Source organism: Dunckerocampus dactyliophorus, chromosome 11 (genome assembly GCF_027744805.1).
Source record: "Dunckerocampus dactyliophorus isolate RoL2022-P2 chromosome 11, RoL_Ddac_1.1, whole genome shotgun sequence".
NCBI lineage: Eukaryota > Metazoa > Chordata > Actinopteri > Syngnathiformes > Syngnathidae > Dunckerocampus > Dunckerocampus dactyliophorus.
In genome coordinates, this window is record NC_072829.1 from 24,553,315 (window position 1) to 24,578,506 (window position 25,192).

At 42.1% G+C, this 25,192-nt stretch overlaps 1 protein-coding gene across 2 annotated transcripts in view; it reads right to left on the minus strand.

Moving 5' to 3' along the window:
- nexmifb (neurite extension and migration factor b) overlaps window positions 1-24,992 on the minus strand; it is a 111,366-nt gene extending 86,374 nt beyond the window's left edge. The window contains exon 1 of one of the 2 annotated variants that reach the window (XM_054791462.1): window positions 24,533-24,992. The gene's annotated coding sequence lies outside the window, so the exon portion shown is untranslated. The remainder of the gene's footprint in view (window positions 1-24,532) is intronic. The other variant, XM_054791463.1, reaches the window with a different exon arrangement.
- Window positions 24,993-25,192: the final 200 nt, after the last annotated feature.

Here is a 25,192-nt window from a genome sequence, read left to right on the forward strand (position 1 = left end):
AACGCAAGAAATGAGGCTGCTAACTGAGAGTTTTGGCACACTGTTCTTTTTCACGCCATGTTGTTCCTATTCTATGTGCACTTTTCTGATGTGTGCCGACAGCGACCGTGTTTCGGGGGTTTTTTCGTCTTGCTTTCACTGTCTGTAAGTAAATTAAGATACTGTTGCTGCACACCTACCATTTGTATTTGTTTATCTAAGTGTTTTAGCCTTTTTCTTTGAGGTGGAAAAAGTCGCAAATGAGATCTGTTTATTTGTAGCGATCACCATTAGCGCTGCTCTTAAAAAAAAAAGGAGGAAAAAAAAGTTCCAATATTAGTCGACTATGGAACGAATCAGATTCAACTATGAAAATCCTTAGTCGAAGACAGCCCTAGTAAATACCCCAATTGTGTTGCATTGAAGGCATCAGTCTGAATAAGACATAACAATGGAAGAGAATGAATTCTGCCGGCCCTGCGCACGGCCGTGGGCTCGAACCCAGGACCTGCGGAATGAGAGTCTAGAGTACTGGGCGTCGAGATAGAAGCTCAGCCTGTCAACTTGACACATGGCACCACTCTTAAGGTTCAGAGAGTGAGGTTTACTAACATACGCTGGAACAGCCACACGCGTCCCACTAAAGCTCACTCTCATCCGGGTCTCGGCACCCATGTAACCCGCCTGGTTCAGCCAGCCCCGTGCATCGCCGTGGGCTCGAACGCAGGACCTTCAGAATGAGAGTCGAGAGCGATGTTGCAATGTTGCAACGATGACGAATCAGCCGACGTGCGAGTGGTTTACCTCACCTACATGTACTGGTTCAGCATACTTACGAGTACCTCAGTACCCATTAGAGGTGTCACTAGCAAGTAGAGTCCATCTGAGCAGGTACCGTGCGATAAAAAGGGGAAAAAATGTCTAACTGAGGGACAGCAGTCTGGGTGTGTTGCTGTCAGGTTTGCAGCTGTGAGCGTACCAGGTCGGTGGACCCTGCCTCGGACAAAGTATTGGACAAACACAAACAAACGAGGCAGCGACCACTGTGACTCAGTGCTCTAATGAAGCAGCGTATTGACTTGCTGGCTTTCTCTTTCTCCCTGCCTCCATGTCTCACACACACACATACACACACACACACACATTCCTCCCTGCTTGCTTGCTCCCTCTGTCTGCTGCGTTTGTATGGATCCCAGCTGCCACTCGGAATACCAATTACACAGGCCCTGGAGTTGGGGGGGAGGAAGAAGGTAGGAGGAAATGAACAAGGGAGAGAAAGAATTGTAGAAAAAGGAGGGAGGAAAATGGTGGCCTGGCAGGCTATACTCCTTGGTGCCGCGAGGCGGGTGTGTGGATCCTTCACCCATGATGCTGTGGAAGCTCACAAGGAGGGAAAATCAAAAAGTGCCACCATGTGAGACACCTAACATCCCTGATGCTGTGACACTCTTACAGCGGGCGCAAGAGGAGGGAGAATCAAAGGGGACCTTTTGGTGGGCTGCACAGGAGGGGGTGTCAAGTCTCTCGCAGGTGACATTTTCCATGTGGATTTCTGGGATGAAGCACAAGCGCGACATCTCTCATTCCAAGAATAGTACGTTTGATAACGGCATATGGACACTGGAGAGGCCCCTGTGTCACTCCTCCTTCTTTCACTTGCACGCTCGTGCTCTCGGCACCACAATGACAACTGTAATGAGCACGCTCGCATTTGGCACGATCACACTAATTTGAGAAATTTCCAGCACAAAGACATAATTAGACCAACTAATTAGACCAAGACTTTACCGCACAGAGCGGTTCAACTCATCCGCCTACCTGCCGGCGACTAAAATAGGATGCCGTTGTCAAGCCCATCACTTAGCGAGATGTTTGTTTGTGAGGTGACTCACAAGGGAGAACATCGCATAATAACTCAGAAGAGGACGCCACCACCTCACCTCTGCGATACAGCCAGATTTCACGACCTCAACGTTCTCCACTGACCTCGGAATGGACTCCTACTTTTATCTGAAGCAACGACACTGAAGAGGTTCTGCAAAGAGCAGAGTGGGAACGATGTGATCCGCGCAGCTAAGAAACATTGATACACCACAGAGAGGCACTCCAAGGTGGCACCGACACTTAAAAATACACAGCGTTCTGGTTGAGATGTTCATCGTGCGCTATATGTGAAGTGGTGGGCTTCTAATGAAGAATATGAGGAGAGTACTCGAGAGAGTGGGTGAGGTGAGGGAGGTAGAGAGGTAATTGATTTGTGATGGGAAGTCTCAGGAGGGCACAGCGACTCATCTCAACGGATATAGAAACCCCATCTGCCTTCCAGAAGAATGGAATTAATTCTCAGCCTGATTTAAATACATTTTACCACGGAACTTACATTAATATTTCCTAAAGTCCACAGAGATGAGTCAAAGTGGACTTTTTGTGTTCACGCTCTCTCCCTCAGTACTCAAAACAAACACTTTTTGGACAAAAGTATGACAACAAGCGGAAGTTTAAGTGGAGTAAGGAGAGGGAACTTTTGTAAATTTGGAAAAACAAGTCCACATATGAAAAATAGTTGAAAAAATACATTTGGACAGTGACAAATTGCCGTTGCTAGAGTTTCCTCCCTGGAGATGCTTTGCCAGGCTTTCACTTGCTGCTTGTTTCTGAGACTTGCTGCCTTCCCTTTTGTCTTTACTAAGTGAAAAGCATGCTTCATTTTCTTGCGCTTAAGCCACCGCTTGACCACTGAGCAATACAGTAATCCCTCATTTAATCGGTTAATTGGTTCCAGGCCTGTCCATAATAAGTGAATTTTTTGCAAGGTAGGATTCCTTCTTTATAAATGGAATATCTTCAGTAAAGTTGGACCATAGAAAACTTGCTTACAACCTTCTAAATATGGTTTTAACATTGTTAGAGCCATCGAGGCATGAACTAACACTGCTATAATCACATTTACACTCGTGTTACCCAATATAGTAGACTTGTGTTATTATTGATTATGATTATTATGTTATTCATAATTCAAAACCGTAAAATAAAAGCCTGTTGTTCCGGCGATCACGTCTGGCGCTCGTATACGTTTGACTGAACATTACAGTAACATTACTGACACCTAGTGACCAGTGAGAATACGACACATCAAATTTAGAATGCATCTTCCTAATGCCATATACTTACCTTTTCTTTCAATTAGCCATTTTTATGCTTGAAAATAATTAATTTTGGCAAAAAATATGTAAAATGTTGTTAAATATGCATTTTTTTGTACTAATCTGCCTTATACAACCAGGAAACAGCATTATTATTATTTTTTTTTAACTGTGATAGAGTGAAGCTGTGACATGTGGCAGGGGACGACAGTATTGCATTGTCCAAATACTTCTGAAGTGTATTTTCCCTCGCATGGGTTGAAAATCTAAATCGATAGGGGAGGATTGAAATGAGCTTTACTAATATCATAGAATATCAAAAACAGATCAACATTCACAAGCATAAACACATTTGCTGACTGGGAAGAAGATTTTTGCCAAACAGAAGCACTTTCTCCAACTGTGTTCTTAATGTACTGTTATCATAAAACGTCCTTGTTAGCGGCCTATTAGCTTGCTAATGTACGGAAAGAGGAACCGTATGTCAGGTTCATCACCCGTCTATAATGTCATCAGCGACTGACTCTGTTGTTCTTTGCTAACTAACACAGTTACAGTGTTCCCTCATTTATCGCGGAGGATAGGTTCCCAAAATAAGTGAAATCCGCGAAGTAGCCAACTTTATTTGTTTACAGTTATTATATATGTTTTAAGGCTGTAAAACCCCTCACAATACACTTTGTACACATTTCTCAGACAGCCATTAACATTTTCTCACATGTTAAACACTCTCAAAGTTCAAATTTCGTTTGAATTTTAATGAGCAATCTAGTAGGTTGGACATAAGAAATGATTAAGTGACTCACGCATGACTGTGCTTCCTCCTGGCGCCGTCCAGCTGTAGCGTTTTTGTATCCTTGTTAAAACATATTGCTCCTGACGTCGTTCTCCTCCTCGTCCTACTCCTTGAACCAAAGATTCGGTTAGCCGGTTAGCTTCTTCTTCTATTGTTTATTGGCGGTTAGCAAGCAGCTCACGCAGTTAGCCAGCGATGGCACGAAGGAGATTGATTCACAATTGTCTACAGCCAATCAGGATGCAGAACACAATGGGCGGGTTCTCTATTAGCCAATAAAGACTGTCGTGGCTCTATATTTAGCCGCCAATTGTCAACTGTGGGTTCCTAATGTGCTCAGGCACGTAAACACACTGAGGCAGGCGGAGCTGCACACGTCTCCAACATGAGTACACAACACCCTCTACTGGCAGAAGCAATCAATACAATAACAGACACGCAACAGAGCACCGAGACTAATACACCACAAGGACGGCGAACACAATGTGCGTTCAAACGCTGTTAAAAAAAAAGCAAAAGAGCGAATCCGTGAAAGGTGAACCGCGATGTAGCGAGGGAACACTGTACACCACAGTACTCAATCATTTTAACACAAAACACATTTTTATAGTTTTACATGAAGAAAACAATTTTAAATATATACTGAAGACGAGGTGTTGACAAAGACACTTCAATAGTGTTTCTCACCTTCTCTATCAAAATGCTGGCACTGAAGGTAAAAGTAACCTCACATGTTCGTTTATCCCTCTCTTCCATGATTTATGTGTATTTATATGCATTTTTGGAATTGTTTCCTGCATGTCGAACTATAATAGTAAAATTATATAAATGTGTTAACAGTTTTGGCTTTCTGGAACAGATTAACCGGATTTATATTATTTCCAATGGGATAAATTGATTCAGTTAGAGAACATTTCAGTTAGTGTCGGACCATCTGGAACGGATTAATGACACCAATCAAGGTTGCACTGTACATCAACGCATACATATTGTAACATTTTCTTACATCTTGTATGTCTGTCTCTGCACAAAATTAAATCAGTTCACGTAACATAATTGGATAAGTTCTTGCTGTTAAAGAATCTTTTTTAATAACAAAATAGATACAAGCGAAACCAGTGTCCTGGTTTTCCATCATCAAGATATGGTCCCCCTAATTTACTAGTGTATACAATACAAGCATGTCTAGCGTCCATATTTCAGAGTAGCATGAGCTCAGACCTACATGAGCGCTACATCAGATTTTGTGGTGTTTGTTACGGCTAACTCCGTGTCTGGTCATATTGGCCAAAAGGGCTCGGTGCACCTCCGGATCAACAGTCAACACAGGGTGCTTCTCTCAGCAATAGCTGGCCCTAAATCACATCATTCATATGCATGCACAATGCACAAAGATACCTTAGCCAACCTCTCCAGAGGCCTCATCACTGGAGCCGAAACACTGCGGCAGCATGCATCTTTGATAGCGGGTTTAAAACCTATTAGATCATATGGCTATAAAGTATGCATGCAGACTATACACAAGCTCTCCCCTGTCAAAGACTTTCCCTCTGCGGGATTACCTACATAAATAAACCATAAGCAAATCCCAAATAAAGCACACAATTGCGGGAAACAAGCGCAATCGAAACACAAGCATCCCCACACCTCTGAAACAGATCTCAAAGAAGCAGGTTATACAAAGCACCATTTGAATATAAAAGAGAAATAACACTTGTTGTGATGCATCCAGAGTATTTAGCCAGCCATGACAGAAACATTGCCTCCAAGCATTGAAAGGAACTGCAACAAAGATACAGCTGATGGATGGGAGAGCAAAGAACTTACACAGGCAACTCCCTGCACTTATTTAGAACAAGGCGGACTGGATGTATTCTTTTCTTTCTATTCTTTTCAACCTAATAGGTTGGACACAAGAAATTATTAAGTGATTCATGCATATTTCACTCCTCTGGCCGCACCTCATCCTGGCGCCGTTCAGCTGTACTGTTTTTGTATCCTTGCTATGTGTGCCGGTGGGGATGCCTGATAAGGTCTCTAGTGACGTGTGCTTATGTTTGAGTCTGGATGCTGTGAACACGCTACGGTAAGTTTGATTGCTTATGTTTTTTTTGTTGGAACCAGAAATGAGTGTTATGGATGCAAAATGATACAAGCAGAAGCACCGAGCGTGCACTCTCGATGACAGACGTACAGGTGTACGCATGTATGTGGTGCCATGTGTGCATGCGTGTGTGTCACCCGCAGCCGATGACGGAGCCATTCTGTCACGTACTTAAAAGGTCAAATGACAAATTTGCAGTTAACAGTCCCAACATAACATTTTCTTAAATCTCTATTATTGTTATTATTATTCCATCCATCCATCTTCTATGCCGCTTATCCTCACTAGGGTCACGGGTATGCTGGAGCCTATCCCAGCTGACTTCGGGTGAGAGGCGGGGTACACCCTGAACTGGTCGCCAGCCAATCGCAGGGCACATATAGACAAACAATCATTCACACTCACATTCATACCTATGGACAATTTAGAGTCACCAATTAACCTAACATGCATGGTTTTTGGAATGTGGGACGAAACCGGAGTATCCGGAGAAAACCCACGCACGCACGGGGACAACATGCAAACGCCACACAGAGATTCTTCCCGATCTTCTAACATTGTGGCCAACATGCTAACCATTAGGCCACCGTGCAGCCCGTTATTGTTATTGTTCGTATTTATTATTATCCAGTACAGGGTGTACCCCGCCTCTCGCCCAGACGTCAGCCCCGCAAACCTAATGAGGATTACGTAGCATCAAAAATAAATGAATAAATATTACTATTAATATTAGTCATTATTTATATTATTATTATTAATCAAATCACTTGAAATGTATTTAAAAAAACATTGAATAAAACACACAAAATCTTCTTCTGTAGCACACTTGTCATAATTGCAAACGTTCAAATTTATTTTGTATTTATTCATTTATTTATATAAAACATATTTCATGCATATTTCTAGAAAATTCTAATTAATATCAGCCCACCAATATCATCGGCCAGATATAGCCATAAAACTGTAATATCGGTTAATATCGGAATCGGATGTTTCCCTATAATGAAAACGGATAATAAACAGCTGCTGTATATAGGCCTATGGGCTCCCGTACTTGCCGTCATCGAGGCATCCAGCGGAGCCAATACGTGGGAATACTTCATCACGTCCTGTGTTATTCCTCGCAGTCGGAAGTGGGCTTGATATGTTGAAACCACGGCCGTGGGTGTGCCGAAGATAGCTCATTAGCTTGTAGCCGCACCGGCTACAAGCTAATGGTCTTGTCTCTGTTGTCAGTTGACATTTTTACCCACGTCGAGAGTCACCAAATGCGAAGATGCGATTCACAACGAGACAGGAGTCGAGGTAGGTGGCACCAATCAGTTTCCTCTCCACTCAACTCAACAACAAGCAACAATTCTTTAACAATAGCTAAGTGGCTACAACAACCTCATGACCCGGAAACAGAAGTGCACTTGTTTGGTAGATTGGTAGATTGGTAGGTAAGTAGGTTGGTAGGTAGATAGGTAGATACAGTCATGACAAAAACGATCAGACCCTTGTTTCTTCAGTTTCTTGTTCATTTGAATGCGTGATACAACTAAAGGTACCTTTTGTTTGGACAAATATAACAATGACAACAAAAATAGCTCATAAGAGTTCATTTTTTGGCAGTACAATGCTATAGCTATTCATGTAAGAACTTAAGTGATTTTGGTTATTGTCAAGAAAACCATGGAAGTTGCTAGATTTCAGCTCTTAAATTAAACTCTTATGAGCTATATTTGTTATCATCATTATATTTGTCCAAACAAATGTACCTTTAGTTGTACCAGGCACTAAAATGGATCAATAAACTGAAGAAACAAGGGTGGCCTAATCATTTTTCCCATGACTGTGGATGGATGGATGGATGGATGGATGGATGAATGGATGGATGGATGGATGGATGGATGGACGGATGGATGGATGGATACTTTACTAATCTCCAAGAGAAATGTCTAAAATGTCTCAAACAATATTATGTCTATAACAATATTGCGGGTCACCACAATGTGTTAATTCCATGACATATGTGATGTTACACATATCGGTATCGGTTGATAATATCGGAATCGTAAATTTAGAGCTGGACAATACCACCATATCGGTTATCGTCAAAAAAGCCAATATTGGACATCCCTACTTGAAACTGAAACTTAAAAAAAAAACAATACTGCACATTTTCTTTTCAAATATGCAATTACAATAAATGAAGAAGAATAAAAAGCTTTGGTTGAAAATTTTTTTCTCCTGGTCGAACAGGAGAAGCAAAATATGCAAGCATAATGAAATCTGACAGATTATATAAAATAGAGATCTAGGCTAATATACAAGTACTAGATACTAAAAACAGTGAGCGTTGCTTAGATCTCCAGCAGTACACGAGGTGTTCCAATGAGTCTCGGAGGCTTTGTGTGACTAAATGATGAATTAGCTCTTTTATCAGCAGCAGCTATACACTGAGGTGCATATTTGACTCCCACTGGAGAGCATTTTACTGGCTCAGCACTGATGCATGTGGGCTGAATTCTGACAGTGCACCTGAATGATGACTTGTGGAACTGACTTCGAAGAGCACTGACTCTGAGCTGAGAAATGTCTATTTGCTCGTGCCGGAGACTTCCGTACGTCACCCAATGCTGCTGTCAGGGGCGAGCCCAAAATAAATGAGAGGGAGGCATGCTGCAGGTCCCTCTTCCTTTTTCACGCTAGAATTATCTACGTTTATAAAGCTGGCTAAACAGTATTGGGGTACAAGTCTGTTGTATTAGTGAACTTTATTTACACAGATTATGAACAAATTACATATCTGATATCCATGAAACTTAATGAACGGGTGACGCGTAGAACAAAGGATACCTTATTACATTTTGGTGAGAATCTGGATAAAGGTACAGATACAGAAAATAATTTTTGCAATTTAGAGGAAGGAAGTAACCCGCTAACTAACAAACAGGTGGATAAACAAACACAAATACAACACACAAAGTACATATTTTCTTTAATTTTACCTTTGGTGGAGGCCTCCGCTCTACAGTACTCGGTGACATTCTACTTAAATATGGTCATTTCCAGTGAGTAAATGTATTTCCGGTATGATTCCAATCGTTTCTAACATTTTCCGAAAGAAAATCACTGAATTAGCAGAGTTCCTGATCAAATACAGGGAAGAAACCTTAGGTGAGGCCACCGTGAGCGCGGCTTCTCAGCCGCCTACCGTCTGAGTGCATGCGTTGGCTTATGGCGCCTGTCAGTTTCCGTTTGTCAGCATGTCGCCAATAATATAATGTCGCAGAAAGATTTATTATACACCATGACTTTCTACAGCCTCTGTAATATCTGTAATGTAAGCATGACATCGTGATTCTTGCAAACCAGACAATAAAACCATAGAAATGTCATACGGGAGGCACTTGCAGCCGCACCTGAAGGGGTGGGGGCGTACGTGAGCTACATGGTGCTTGTCAATGTAGTCCTTCCACAAAGGAAAAGCCAGCGTTTTTGTTCTTTCTGCTAGCACTGGCTAGCAGAATATCAAATGCATTCAAGATATTCTTATGCTCTGCTGAATGAATGAATGAATTTGACTGCCAAGGTGGAGGTTATATACCAAAACTCACCAGGAGGTGATCAGACTTTTACAACAAAGTATCATGTACTTCGTATACAAATAAAAGGTAAGGAAATAAATGCTTTTCACTTTATAAAACAAATATGTAAATGGGTCTAAGAAATATCTGAAAACATTTAGCCTTCTTTTTTTTTAACCAAAGTGATTTTTTTCCCTCTTTTTTTGTTTATCCTCGTAACGAGCAACCTGCATTAACATAAAAAATTCTCCAAAAGAGTCAGTGCCTCAGCAGCCATGAACTTCACCACACACCGTCTACAATGTAGTCAAACAGGAACACTGTTTTCTTAGAATTACTGAAAAATTTTACATACACATTTTCACAATGTTTCCAGTTCACATATGCATATGCATGCTCAGCCGTAGTCAGCAATGCTACCCAGGCATCTTCTAAATATTTCTGCTTAAATGGCCACTGAGTTCTGCAAAGCATCGCTTGTGCTGTGATGTGAGAAAAACTGAAGACAATTTAACTAAGACTGGATTTATGAAACATAGTTCAAGCAATACAATTCAATACAATTCAGACAATTCAGATTCACTCCCGGGTGGCGCGATTCATGGCGTGGGTGAGTCATTGCGATGTATAGACAAAAAAAAATGCATGGAATGGGATATCCGCAGGGCTTTTCCAAATGTGGGTAAAAAGGCTGCAAACATGACTTCAGCGTAAACAGATGCCCTGTCAATGAGAGCCTGATGTCATTGAAAAACACAGCTCATTGTATAAACACACATGTAACCAATCAGCACGCCCAGAATCAGAGAACATCCGTGGTAAATCAAAACGAAAGCATAGACCGGGCGTGTCCACAGTGCGGCCCGGTGCTATTTCTTTCATGGCCCGCAGCAAGTTTTTAAAATATAACAAGAAAAACACCCCAACAGCGAACATAAAAAAAAAAAAAAAAAAAATATTTTGAAAGAATAAAAAAAAAAAGTCAAAATATTGAGAGGAAAAAAGTTTTAATTTTATGAGAGTAATATCGTAATATTCTGAGGAAAAATAACATAATTTTAGTAGCATAAAGTTGAAACATTAAATAATTTTTACATAATACACAACAACAAATGAAGTTGTAATTTTGGAAAAATTAGGCAGCAGAAAAAGTTATAATGTTGTGAGAATAAAGCCAAATATTATTAATAAAGCTACTTACAAGATTTTAAAATTTACAAGAGGAAAGCTGAAACAGTTGGAACATTTAAAAAAAACAGCAAAAATGGGAAAAAAACAACAAAAACCAAAATAAAGTCAAATATGAAGAGAAAACATATGAAGAGAAAAAAGTAGTATTCTAACGAGAGAAAAAAGTCGTCATTTTACTAAAATAAATATTAATATTATGAGCAAAAATTTGAAAAAGTTGAAATATTACAGAATTTTTTTTTAAATCATAACAACAAAACAAAGCATCAAGTAGTAATTTTGGGAAAATTTGCTGCTTGTGGAAACGGTCATAATATTACAGGAATAAAGTCAAAATATTAGGAGAGTAAAGTCATAATAACAAGAATGAAATTTACAAGAAGGAAGTTGAAGTTTGTAAAATGCAAAAAAAAAAAAAGGTAAAAAAAACAGCAAAGACCAAAATTCATACAAATAATATGCTTTTTCACCCGTATCACAAAGCTGAGATGCCGTTTTTTTCTTGCAGGAAAAGGTCTGGACCTGGACCTTGCAGGAAAAGGCCTGGACACCCCCGGCATAGCCCATTAATAAATAAGCAAAACGGCTGCAGACGGCATCCACACGCTTAATGCAGAAGTTAAACCTACTTATACGCTGTTGTGGCATGTAGCTGTTTACATGTATTTTTGCCATGGGTTGAGTCAATGTAAACACAGTGATACCAAGTGCGGGTCACTTGAAAATACATGTAAATATACAGTCAATTGGGCTCTTCGACCTGCAGTGTAAATCCATCCCAACTGACTGGGGCAAACCCACACAGGCAAACAAACAAGTAAACACACAGCTGTACATCCTAGATGTCACTGTGCACACTTCACGCTCTCATCCAGCATGCATGTGAAATGAGAAGTCCTAATTATTGTTTCCATTGTGCCATGCTCCTGTGACAAGGACCACTTGCTGGGAATGATTATAATTATCAGCCTTAGCAGAATAGCGGTCATGCTGTCTGCCTCAGCGTCAGCAGCAGCAGCATCCACAAGCAGATCAGGTCAAATCTATCTTGGAAATTCATGTATGCAATTCAATTCGGTGTTAAGATATTCCAAAACATTTCTCATTTGACTTGTGCTTAGATGTGCTGCGCATGGATTATGTTTCGCCTCTGGCGCGTCATGGTAAACACGACGCAAAGCCATATTGGCCAGCTGACTGTATCTGACGGGTGGGCTCTTGCATCTCCTCAATAGGCTTTTGTCATCCTTGGCTTTTGCATCAACTGTAATGTTGTAGCTTTTCACATCAATTACTGCAAATGTTTGATTCAGGCCCGATTGCCGCCGTAGTCTTTCGAAATGAAAACAGCAGCCTGATTAAAAGGATTACATCCAATCTTTGACTGAATGCTGCATTGCGATAAATATTAATAATGGTTCATCTGCCGTATGATCTGGTCTGTGTCTTTGTATGGTGATTCACAACATTGTTTAGAGAGGCAAACGAGGCAGTGTTGAAATGCTGGTAATTATGTACACCAGCTTCTTTTCTCAGGCACTGGTGGCTTGTTAAGTGGTGAACAGACAAAACAGCATTTAGAAAAAAAAAAAAAAAAAAAAAGGTGCACGGGGGCTTCTTTCCCATTAGGAACACTACTGTCTATCTCAGTATAGTTTGTTTGTTCCAAACGCACCCCGATCCCCCCCACCACCACCAGCCGCAACATGTCTCTGTACTCTGTCTGTCCAAGCCTTCCTCTAATCTTCCCACCATTCCTCTGCAGCTCTTATTTATTCCTCTCCCTCCCTTTGCATCCAACAAATCAAAGATAAGGCTAATGAAGGTGGCTTATTATTATTCCAGCATCCCTACAGTATACATGTCCACCATATTACACCACTGGCTTCAACATGAGGAATAAAAAGAGATAAACAAGTTCAAATTAGACAAGGGGCGATGAATCTATTAGTGTTATTATAGGAGGAAAAAAAAGTGTGCCGTTATTGCCACTGTGTGTGCCATTACAAAGGGAACAGTACATGGGAGCATCCTGCAAAACCAATTAAAATCCAGCCCCGTCACATGGCTTCCTCCCTCCCGAGTCATGTTGTGAATATGATGCTTTCACACCATTCACGTCAGTGCACCTGTGTCCGCCACATTACACCCCATCCGCCGCTCAAGGCTCCTACTCAAATTTCCCAGGATCAGATCTCACTGTCAGCCTGAAGAATCCCAGGAGTTGACATACGAGGGGGCCCGCGACGATGCAGCGCCGAACGGATGGGGAACTTTCACATTATCTATCCATCTGCAATATTAGGGTCTGACGTGGAAGCAGGAAATGAGCTATGAACGTCAAGCCTGCGTGCTCATGGTCCCAGTGGCCGGCAGCCCACATGCTGAGCTCAAGTAGGCAGAAAGGACTTTAATAGAGCCCGCTTTAATTGGACTTTTGTGCGTCAATGGCAGAAATCCTGATGCATTACTTGGACTAGCCATGCACTACTAATTCATCAACAAAAGGTTGACATCCAACGTTCTACTGTTACATATCCACTTTGTCTTTTTCTAACATCACACTGTGACGCGCACACAGCGTGTTCTTTATTGCTTGTGTTATATTATATTGGTTACTATGCTGTTACAGTGCACCATCTTTTTATCTCATTAATACGAAATTCATTATTATGAATGAATGAATGAATTATCACATTAATACAGTACAGAAAAAAAAAATAAATCTATCATTGTATCCATGTGTCAGGCTTGCGCAAAATCCTGAAATGAATTGCGAGTATCTAAACTGAGATGCCGTTTTTTTCTTCTTAGCATGTCTTCACAAAATATCAAAGTGGCCTTGGCATCCTTCCATTTTTCAGTATGTGGACCTCGCTGGAAAAGGTTTGGAAACCCCCAGCATAGCCCATTAAATAAGTAAAATGGCTGCAGACAGCATCCACACGCTTAATGCAGACGTTAGCTGCATTTAAGCCTACTTATACGCTGTTGTGGCATGTAGCTGTTTACATGTATTTTTGCCATGGGTTGAGTCAATGTAAACACAGTGATACCAAGTGCGGCTCACTTGAAAATACATGTAAATATACAGTAAATTGGGCTCTTCGACCTGCAGTGTAAATCCATCCCAACTGATGGGGCAAACCCACACAGGCAAACAAACAAGTAAACACACAGCTGGTCATCCAATATGCATCAGGCTTGCGCAAAATCCCGAAATGAATTGCGAGTGTCTTCCAAATTCAAACTCAATTCCATGAATTTGAATTGAGGCTGCAAACAGGAAGTATAATTGCAATTCAAATTCAAACTCCACAAAGTGCAATTGCAATTGAAATAGATAGATAGATGGGCTGGTTACCGGTTTCAAGGTATACCCCGGTATGAAAACATCACGGTTTCAAAACCACTGCAATTGCGGAGGTCCAGGGCGGTCACTACGTGGAAATACTTCATCACGTCCTGTGTTATTCCTCGCAGTCGGAACTGGCCTTTGATGTGTTGAAACCACGGCCGTGTGCTGTGTTGCCAAAAGTCGAGCATTGATAGCACAGGTGTTAGCTGCCTCATTAGCATTGAGCGGAGCCGGTACGGCCGCGCTGGTGTCGCTGTTGACGGTCGACATATTAATCACATCAAGGGTAATGATGTAAGGGTTTGGCAGAGATATCGGTTCCTAACGATTCTCGATTACGATTCTTTTCAGAGGTAGCGTCATAAAAGTGTATGGTTTAAATGAGGGCGCTAACCAAAGTTGTTGGATAAAATGTCTGAATGTCTCCATGATTTTTAAAATTTTTTATTATATGAACTTTTTATGGTTAGCCACACAGTCAGGAGATCGGGAAAAGCTGGGTTCGAATCTCTGCTTGGGCATCTCTGTGTAGAGTTTGCGTGCGTGGGTTTTCTCCGGGTACTCTACTACTACTTTGCAATATAGGCTGGCTTGTCTGGTCACATACACTCTTGAGAAATGTGATGGTGCTGATAAGTTCTATACCAACCATCGCAACCTTTCACAGCCATGTTGTGAAAAATCTCAGTAAAAGTGGTTATTATGTGTGACCCATAGACCTTCTTCAAAATAATCACAAGTGGTCTTACTGCAGGTCACGGCATACGCCAGACGGTAGTTTGTCCACTGCCTTTTACAACTGCTGATAAAATCTTAGCATATACATTACTGTAACAAACTTAATGTGTGTTTTTACTATTGAGATATCAATTTGGATAAACACAAATGTTACATTTGCACCTGATACTATAGAAATGACTAATACAGAAATGGAAAACTGCACTTTTTGGGGGAATTTTGCCCATCATCCGCAATTCCTATATGAGACGAGAACACATGTCTTTTCCCTAACTGTGTTCTGTAGATAGAAACCTCGTGCTGCCAGTTTTTCACTAACAATGCATGTAATGAGGAGTCACCTATTTAATTTATAAAGTCCTCTAAAAAAACATCTAAAAACCGTCAACTATGCTCCATTTACATGCCGTGACTAACATATTACCCAAGCTATAGTGACATTGTTATTGTAAGAGCTAATGCTGAGGAACTACTTTGCACCACCAAGTCATGCTGGTGCTGACTCTCTCGGCCCCTGTCTGCTCCGACGTTTCACCCTCTCCTTTTGCCCACTCAGCGTCTAGATGAGGTTGTGGATCATCATTTGTCCCCAAGTAGTCGTAGCACAAAAAGCCTGCCATGATTAGTGGCAGCAAACACAAAACGCGCTCTCTACTTCTGTTGTTGACAGAAGTAGCAATACTTGCTGTGTGCTCTGTGAAATCAATGTTGAAAATGACCAAAATACGGTGAATATGACATGTTATCGTGAATGTGTACATGGTTACAGCATGTATATAAAACGCTGGAGGTTTTTGTCAAACATGTGTTTTTGTCTCACATAAAAAATTCCCAAAAAAGTCCAGTTTTCCCTTAAGAACAGAAAAGTTGAAGCCACATTTCAAGGCTTGTGGAAAAGTCCAGGGATCTTGTAATGTTTGCAGTAGTCGTGCTCCGATCGATCGGCCGCCGATCAGTATCGGCCGATTTCGGAGAAAAATCACAAATCGGCATGTGCCGATAAACATCTTCCAACACCGATCACAAAACCCGATAACCTGTGGCTAGCACTATTGCAGGCCGCAGCGATCCTTTCGTGTAGTATAGTGTCTCACCTATCTAAAGTCTTTGGCAGAGTCTGCCTCCCACTTTTCTCACAATAACAATCATGTCTGCCGTGTGGAATTTAACTGCCAACACATGAAACGGAAACTACCTTGCGGGGTTAGCACGTTAACAATAATACGGCATTTGAAGAACAAGCACTTGATGGACTATGGTGAGTTTTCAAGGCTGTCCAACAGCAGCGAACGCAGCCATGAGGCTAACACTCGCCCATATGTGTGTAACTAATAACCTAAAAAATAATTGAATTCATCGGATGAGATGACCAGCCTTTCGCAGCAGTGGAAGACACCAGGTCCGCAGAGTGCTTTCTCACGTACCTGGAAGTTCCACCAACGTGCTCTCACATCCAAAGAATCCTTAAAGAAGGCGTGTCATCCTCTGGAAGTTTCACCAGTGATATATGTTCTCTTCAAAAAGTAAGTCAAATATGTTTCTGTCAAAATTTTTAATGATTTTATGGTTCCTTTTTTCATAACATATGGCCAGTAGCAGGGGTATTGCCAGGAATTCTGGGTCCCATGAACAAAAAGGTCCTCTTTATTAATTAATTAATCATTTTATTAGTAATGACCTATTTTTTGGGTCCACTGTCAGTAAAGGGACCTTGGAATTGTCCAGACCTTTCCCCTTTATACGACACGTCTGGCCAATAGCAATATTAATAATAGCATGATTAGCATTATATCGTTTGACAATTGCATTATAAATAAATTGAAAAATGTATAATTAATCCATGTGATCGGTATCGGCCGATTTCACTCCTGGATGATCAGTATCGGAATCAGCAGCATAAAACAATGATTGGAGCATCCCTACTTTACAGTAATCCCTTGTTTATCGTAGTTGAGTGGTTCCAGACCCGACTGTGATAAGTCAATTTCCGTGAAGCAGGATTCCTAATTTATTAATGGAATATTTTTGAAGAAAACCTGTTTTCCTTCTAAATATGGATTTTAACAATATTAGAGCCCTCTAGGCATGAGCTAACACCCCATAGTCACCTTTACCTTTAAACCTTTAGTTTTAGCGTGGGTTATGACCGCAACAACAGCCTGTGTTTTTATTAGGTATATTTATTCAGGATTATTGTGCCTTTTGTGAGACAATTCAAACCTGTAATAAAAGCCTGTTGTTTCGGCAATCAAGTCTGATTGTGTGTCTCACCGAACATTACAGTAACATTAATGACACCTAGTGGCCAATGTAGAATACTACAGAGTGTCTTTGAATGTGTCTTCTGAATGAATTATGGATGTATTTTAGTTCATTTAGCAATTTTTTTATGCCAGAAAATGATCAATTTGGGCAATGAAACTGCATGATTAATTCAATTAATATATTTTTGAAAAACCATGATAGAGTGAAGCCGCAAAAAGCGAACCGCGAAGTGGCATGGGACAACTATTTTGTTTAAGTCCTACTAAAATGTGCACATTCAAGACATTCTGAGGTTTAAAGCAGACTGACAACGAGTGCCTTTTTTTAATTTTCAAAGAAGATCGACTTTATGTGAACTCAACAAGAAGACTATTTAATATTTCACCTGTCTCTTGTCCTCCTTGTTCTCTTATAACCTAATCCTCTTTCTTCTTCCAAAAAGGAGGATAAGTTTTAAAAGATGAAAGTGAACTGTCGAGATATGAATGGACGGCAGGTCGCAGAATAACACATCACTGAGTTGATAAATTCAGACCTCAATCGTATGCGGATAAAGATGAAATGTCTGCAGTGACTGCAGTGTAAGCAGAGAGACTGGACACACAGCAATCATGTAAACACACACACGTCTCCCAAAACAACATACCCACCTGAAAACTACTGTCTGAGATGCTTAAATCAGGGGGTTTCAAAATGTGGCACTGTGAGCCTCCCCTCGGAGAACATAACACGCTTGCGGCCTCCCCTACGCCCCGAAAACCTGATTTTCTGGTGCATATTTCGTGGCGTTTCCTGCTCACCCCAGACTCTGCTTACTCTCTCACCATATCACCTAAAAATCCATTTATTTTGCCTTTAAACATAACTGAAATTAGCTTAGCAGGTTTGCAATATATCTTTTTCTTTACTTTTCTCAAGCAACTGCACCTCTCCTGTAGTCTTTTAGCACCCCCCGGGGGAGGCCTGCCTCACACTTTGAAAACCACTGGCTAGGACCATACAGAATGGAAAAAGACGGTCGACGGTGAAGGTTAACTGCCTGTTGCATGGCTACGGCCTATTATTAGTCAAAAAAGCATTTTTACCCCAATTGTACATATTCTTCTCCTATATTAAGCATTTTCAAGCAGAAAAATAGTAGCGAAATGAACTAAAATACAAATACTGTATAAAGCATTCAGAAGACGTGACATGTAGTATTCTACACCGGTCACTAGGTGTCAGTGATGAGACATTAGCCACTGCAGGAAGGACACTGTCCAGAAAAAAACCAAGGAATTCTCCCAGTGCTAATGTGCGAGTTTATGTTATGTCTTCTATGTCTAATATGTCTATTTTCTGTTATTATGTCTACCATATTGGGTAATACGAGTGTAAATGTGACTATAGGGGTGTTATTTCATGTCATGGCTCTAATATTGTTAAAAACTGTATTAAGAGGGTTGTAAACAGGTTTTCTGTGCTATAATTATGCAAGTATCCCATTTATAAATAAGGAATTCTACTTCGCAAAAATTCACTTATAACAACGTTAAATGAGGAATTACTGGATATTTAAGGTACTGTATGTTTATTAACAACTTCAAATGAAATGAATGTCTGTCTTATATAGAAAATAGAAGACTGCTAGAGTCCTAACAGAGGTATGGCTTGCCATGATGTGCATGCATTAATTACACAAAAAAATGCAATGCAATTAGTTAAATAAACTACTTACCACTGTTATTTTGCATAAAATTGAATTTTCTTTTAAGAGCCAGTTTCGGGCAACGTTTAAGTATCGGCACTGCTTCAAAAAAAGTACAGATTTGGAGCCAATGTCGGATAACATGTAAACGATACACAACCTTATTTTGGACTTTACCTCTCTTTGCTACGAGTGAAAAAGGTGGGTGAGGGCACGGCACGAATGATCATGCACACGCACATGTAAGCGCACAAAGTGGCGTAATCGTTGTATGACTGTAACGCTAATGATAATCTAATCATTTCATAACAGAAATAACTCTAAACAGTACAAAAGTCAAAAACCACAAGTGTATTTGTGTGCCTGATAAAGAATGTGAGCGAAGGGGGAAGTGCACATGGTGCGAGAGGCCTGGCATGTGAGTACACCCTTGCTCACACTATGAAGCACCTGTGCAGCCCATTTCAGTCTGGCATCTGCTGGGGGAAGCAAAGTAAGGTAGGGGTACACATCTGCCCCTGAACAGGCCTGACACAACCACAGATAACCTATGCTAAAATTGAACTGCTCTGCCATTGTTACGAGCCAATCAAAGCATTCATGCATTTCTGATTGTGCTGTTTTTAATTAATAAAACCGCCACACGCTACTAATATGCACATATATTTCCAAGCAGAAAGGTGTGTGTGCTGGGATGTATGTTTTGGAGTCCTCGTCTGGGTGGGGGTAGGGGTGGTGTTACAGAGCTGGCAGCAGAAGAGCTCAACAGCGCCTCAGTCCCCCGAGGACACGCTGCAGCTCTCTGTGTGCTCGCAGCTATGAAAAGCAATCAGAGCCCGGCCTGCTCCCCTGCTCTTACCTCTGCCTTTAATTACAGAAAGCCTGCATCGCACAGAAAGACTGGAGCTGCCGGGCCTCAGCATGACATGTCACAGCCCAAACGCAGCGGGGCTCTGCATACATTGTTACTGACCCAAACACACACGTTCAACCCGCCCCAATGGGATCAATGTGCTTGTGCAGCAGAGATAGGGGAATAAAAGGGCAGGATTCCAGACATAAACCTCGGTGGGATGCCTTATAGAAGCAAAAAAAAATCATTTGTCATTCAGAGCATGCCAGTTCTAGGTAACAAGCTTCTTATTTCTTCATTCTGATTTATGGTGATGCAAGGTGTAAAATATCAATAAGAGGCATGATCCTTGCATGTAAGTGGAATGGCTGGCTGCGCGGATGAGGTTTAGTTCATTCTCTGTGGACTGACTACTATAGTAGCTTGTAGAAGCTGGTTCATGCGCCTGCGGCTGGAAAGCAGGAGGAGCCATGGAGCACACAGCGATGAGAGACTATGTACACAAGCTGCTGCCTTTATGGCTGCAACATAACATTCGGGCAGCATTTTCAAACACATTTCAGGCAAAGCTGCTAGCAGAACTGTGTTGCCGAAATGTGTCACTGGGATCGCCTTCTCATCCAAGTTACCCAAAGTGGATGTCAGTTAAGGCCAGGGCAAGGAGGCAGACAGGGATGATATGTCCTCTCAGGGTGCCTTTACACTTCAACCCTTTGGTTCGTTTTCCACCTAGTGCAGTTTGTTAGGTATAAAAAGGTCAAACTGTGTTGCGAAACAAATCAAACCAACCAAGACAGCAATCTGGCCTTAATCAGAAACAACTGGAAATTTGATAAATCTCTCCACCTCGGTTTGGAGCAACTGGTTTTCCATATTTTCCACATTGAACACATCAGTCAGACCGAAACACACAACCAGGTAGGAGAAGCAGGGTGTGGTGTATTTCATTCATTACAAGTGGCTATGAAATCTGTTTTATTTTTCTTACTTTTTACGCTCATTTTACCAGCAAACAGTGTGAACTTTTGTGATAATGAATAAAATGTCAGCTTATTAAATGCAAAAATCCTTACATTTATTGATGCAATACACCATTGGCCAATTTTGACCAGTAGTTCAGAAACAGATGTAACTTGGCTGACTTTTCTAAGGGGATGTCACCCTCTGCACACACAAAATCCTTAACAAACTGCTCTTATTTTGAAGGCCGGAAGTGTGTTGTGTGTGTTGACAATGTGTGTTGACAATGAGCAACAATAAATGTGCCTCTCATCCTTATTTCACTCAGAACTTGAACGACATCAGCCGGCATGGTAAAACATTTGCATTAACAGGCAGTAAAACACACACTCTCGAGCCCTGTCCACATAGGAACGTTCCTGGGATTTTTTTGGTGGTGGATTGAAAAAAATGTGCATCTACACTGTGGCGGATTAGTAAATAGTTGCATCCAGACAGGAACGGATCATTGATTGAAAACGATGTAGTACACAAGGCACAAGGCACGTGTGGCGCTCTAAACAGAAATGCAGACGGAACCACGTGACACAAGAAGAAAGAACGCATGCGCGTAAGTTCGTCCGCTCATCGAGACTTACGATGAAGTGGAATTGCTTCTACGAGTCATTTTGGAGAAAAAGACAACAAAATATCAGGAGAATGTCGACCGGGGTGAGTCATGTCCATCCAAATATTGAGATATTATGTTGGTTCACTTATGATCACGTGATGGCGACGAATCGGTGACGTCATCGTTTCTGAAAAGCAGCGGTTCGGCCGTTTTTCTCTATACAAAAACGACAAGCCGGCATTTTCAGATATTACCCACTCTGGAAGCCGTTTTCAGGGCACGCAGAACACTGTTTCCATGTGGATGAGAGGCTGAAATTCTAAAATACTTTGCCGTTTGGACCTGAAAACGTTTCCGTGTGGATAGCCCCCTAAAACACACACATGCAGCCTGACTCACACACACACAGTTGCACTAACATGCTCTGCTAAACTGAGCTAAACCCGCTAGCGTCCCTTCACATTCCGAAAGACAAGAGTTTCTAAGTTTTTTCAGCAACTTTTGCCAGTGTTTCAAGTCGCCGTCTCGACATTTTTAGTTTGGCTAGTGTTTGTGATGAGATTCCTTCACGATTGAGTGGTCCGTGGGGGCAATACTTCCCCACACAAACGTTCCTTCTCCTCACAATGACAACACTTCATTCACGTTATGTCAATTTACGCAAGACTCCGCATTTAACAGCAGATTCCGTTTTTATTGGCCAATTTCGCGATTCCGTCTGAGATTCCATTAACGCGTAAATCATAGGACCCGATATTTGACTAGAGACAAAGTTTGCACAACAGGAGACTAAGGGCGTACTCACACGAGGCCATTTGTGTCATGCTGGATTTGGGCACAATACCCGCTCCCTCTCCTGGCTCCTGCCGCCCAGCGTTCACACCCCATCCCTTCATGATGCTGTATTGCTGCATTTTCTCTGACTTAGACAGTCGTAGACCATTCACAGTCTTTTGGAGTGGTCCTGATTATTTATTTTGAACAAGGTTGCTGCTGTCATTAATTACTTCCAAGAGGGGTAATTGCATGTTCTATTGCGCTGTATTACTATAATTTCTATGACCTAGAGGAAAACTTCCAGTCTTGTTTAGAATTGTTCTTGCTATATATACTGTATTGTGTGCAATGTTGCCACTGTCATTCATTTTTGTGAGAAGAGCCCATAAATTAAAAGATGCGTCTTTATTACGAACACAAATGTACGGTAGTTGAGAGCGTGCTGTGGGTTTCACGCTTGGATCATTTTGAATCCTAGTGGTTAGCATGTTGGCCACCCAGTCAGGAGATCGGGAAGATCCGGGTTCGAATCTCCATTGGGCATCTCTTTGTCTGCATGTGCCCTACGATTGACTGGCGACCAGTCCAGGGTGTACCCCGCCTCTCTCCCAAAGTTAGCTGGGATAGGCTCCAGCATACCCGCGACCCTAGTGAGGATAGGCGGCATAGAAGCTGGATGGATTATTCATTGAGTCGGTTATCATTAAGAAGATCAAGAATCTGCAAGTCTTTCTGTGATTCTATGTCACACGTCCACTACCTCTTCTACAAAGAAGAGGGCACAATTGAGTACACTCACACTAGCCAAACTGTAGTTGTTAAGTGGGCCCAAGCACAAAACAGAGCAATGCAACAAAGTGGAGACTACGGAGTATAACACCGCAGCATCCAGGGTAATCTTGTGGTAGCATGTGTGTTTATTTTTGTCATTTTATTATGTCATGAACCCAGATATGGTACAGAACGTGATTATTAGGTATCTGCTTGATCAATGAGTGAGTGAGTGATACCAGGTAGTACCTGTTTTTTCCAGTGAAAATGCATCGATAGAGAGTAGAGCCGTCTTCGGTTTTGCATGTATGTGTTGTTTCATAGCATCACCCTTCTTTTCACCACATGAACGATGCTAATTTGCGAGATGTTCCCGTTGAAGTATGCTTGGCTAATTGATGCTGTGGCCTGATAAATTGTCCATTAAAAGAAAGCGACTTCTGTTTCAGCCAGTACTCCATACCCTAAACCTTCTTCCTGTTTACATTCTTGCGCCCAATAGGAGAAGAGAGACATGCCACATGGTATGTTGTGACACATGGATATTTTTACCGCGTAAAAAGGAACCGAACCAAGGCAGAGAAGTGATTCATTGAGAGAAAGAAAACTACAGTTGTGAAAGCACCCTTTCACATCTAGATTCTTCACACCAGCCCAGACCAAGAAGGACGCCCCCCCCGCTACCACTACCACCAACCCCCTGCATGCAAACGTCACGTCGCCTGGGGGCCCAATGGCGCACACGGTGCCTTCACACATGATAATGACACCCACATCAATGTGTCAACTCAATTTAACCCTCTTATGGGCTCTCTTTGACTCAATCAATGCATGGCCTTCCATCTGGTTTGCAGTGCTGTCTTCACATGAGGGAAGGAGGACTGATAAGCATTTTACTAAACGCAGCCTCACTGCAGCGAGCTGGCCTCAAAAGATCCAATTGTCTGTGAAACTTCAAGAAAAAAAGTGAGGTCGATACCTGTGCGGAATGCATTGAAAAACACTTTCCAATGCAGTTCTCTTTGACAGCAACGCCACATTGTCCACATTGCTTGTGCAGCTCTGTGCAAGCATGGCTGACTGTGCATGGGACGCCCAGTAAACATGATGCTAGTGATCCAGTGACCCGACTGGACTGTGAAGGCATTCAGGCGGTGCACTGGTGTGCTCCACTGCCACCATGTTGGGGTCACTTATAATAATAATATTTATACTAGGAATCCTTTTAGAAAGGGAGGGGCCTCTCCCTGAGAAGGTGTGTTAACCGACATTGAGGGTTCAATATCTCATTCATGAATCATTCATTACTGGGGACTATTTCACTCATGTTCAATTGGGCAGTATATATATGTGTGTGTGTATGTGTGTGTGTGTGGGGGGGGGGGGGGGGGGGGGGAATTTAAAATGACAGCTCATTATTTGTTTAAAACTACAACACCAAAGGATGTTTTTGGAGCATGAATGCATCAAATGTATGCCTGTGTGTAGTGTAAGTGTGTTTTTTTTTCTTTGTTTTTTCAGCAAATAGGTAATCGATGGCTGAACGTGTGCAGGCTATACGACAGCTGTCCCAAGGAGGCTGCTGCATGCTCCCTTGGAATAAAATAAAAATGTCTGATGGAGGATGAAAGCAGTGCTGGCCTGTGTATATGTAAAGCTGCCCTATTCAAACACACATCACGCCCACATTAATAGCGATGGTAATAATAAGAACATTTCTCTGCCTACCTCCAGAGCGTCTGCGCCCAAAAAAACTGCGTCTTTCCCCCCGCGTCGCAAATGGATCCTCCACAAGAGCTTCGGACTGAATGTGAGAATGTGCGTCTTCTTTCCTCCCAAATGCAAACACGTCCCCGCTGCATGTCCCCCACCCACCAGCCCGGCCGGCCAGCCTGCTTCGCTTGCTTGCTTGCTTCCCTTTCCCTCCACCAGCCAGCAGCACCAGCAGCCCGGGCCTCCAGTTAGCAGGTGGACGCGCCTCTCAGTGATGGAGACACGGCGACTTTCCTCTCCCGCGCCGCTCCATGCTACGATTCGTATTCCAGGAAGAGACCCTCACAAGGCGGACAAGCACGTCCGAAATCCCGCCCCCCCTTTCTTGACTGCCGTTTAGGAGATGCTTGATGTTGCCATTGTCACGGTTCTTTTTTTTTTTGCAGCTGGACCTCTCCCCCCCCGCCTTGCAGTATGATCCCCCCTCCTCCTCTCCGAGCCTTCTGGATCCGACCTATGAGCGCGCACAGGCGGACGACGCAGGGCCACGCACCGCCCGACGGAGGAGCGGAGCAAATCAGGTGTCGGCCACTCCGGATAGGACTGTATCATAACAGGGCGACTGCAAGCAACATGAATAGTGATGAATAATGAATAAGCTTCTGGTGTGAGCTG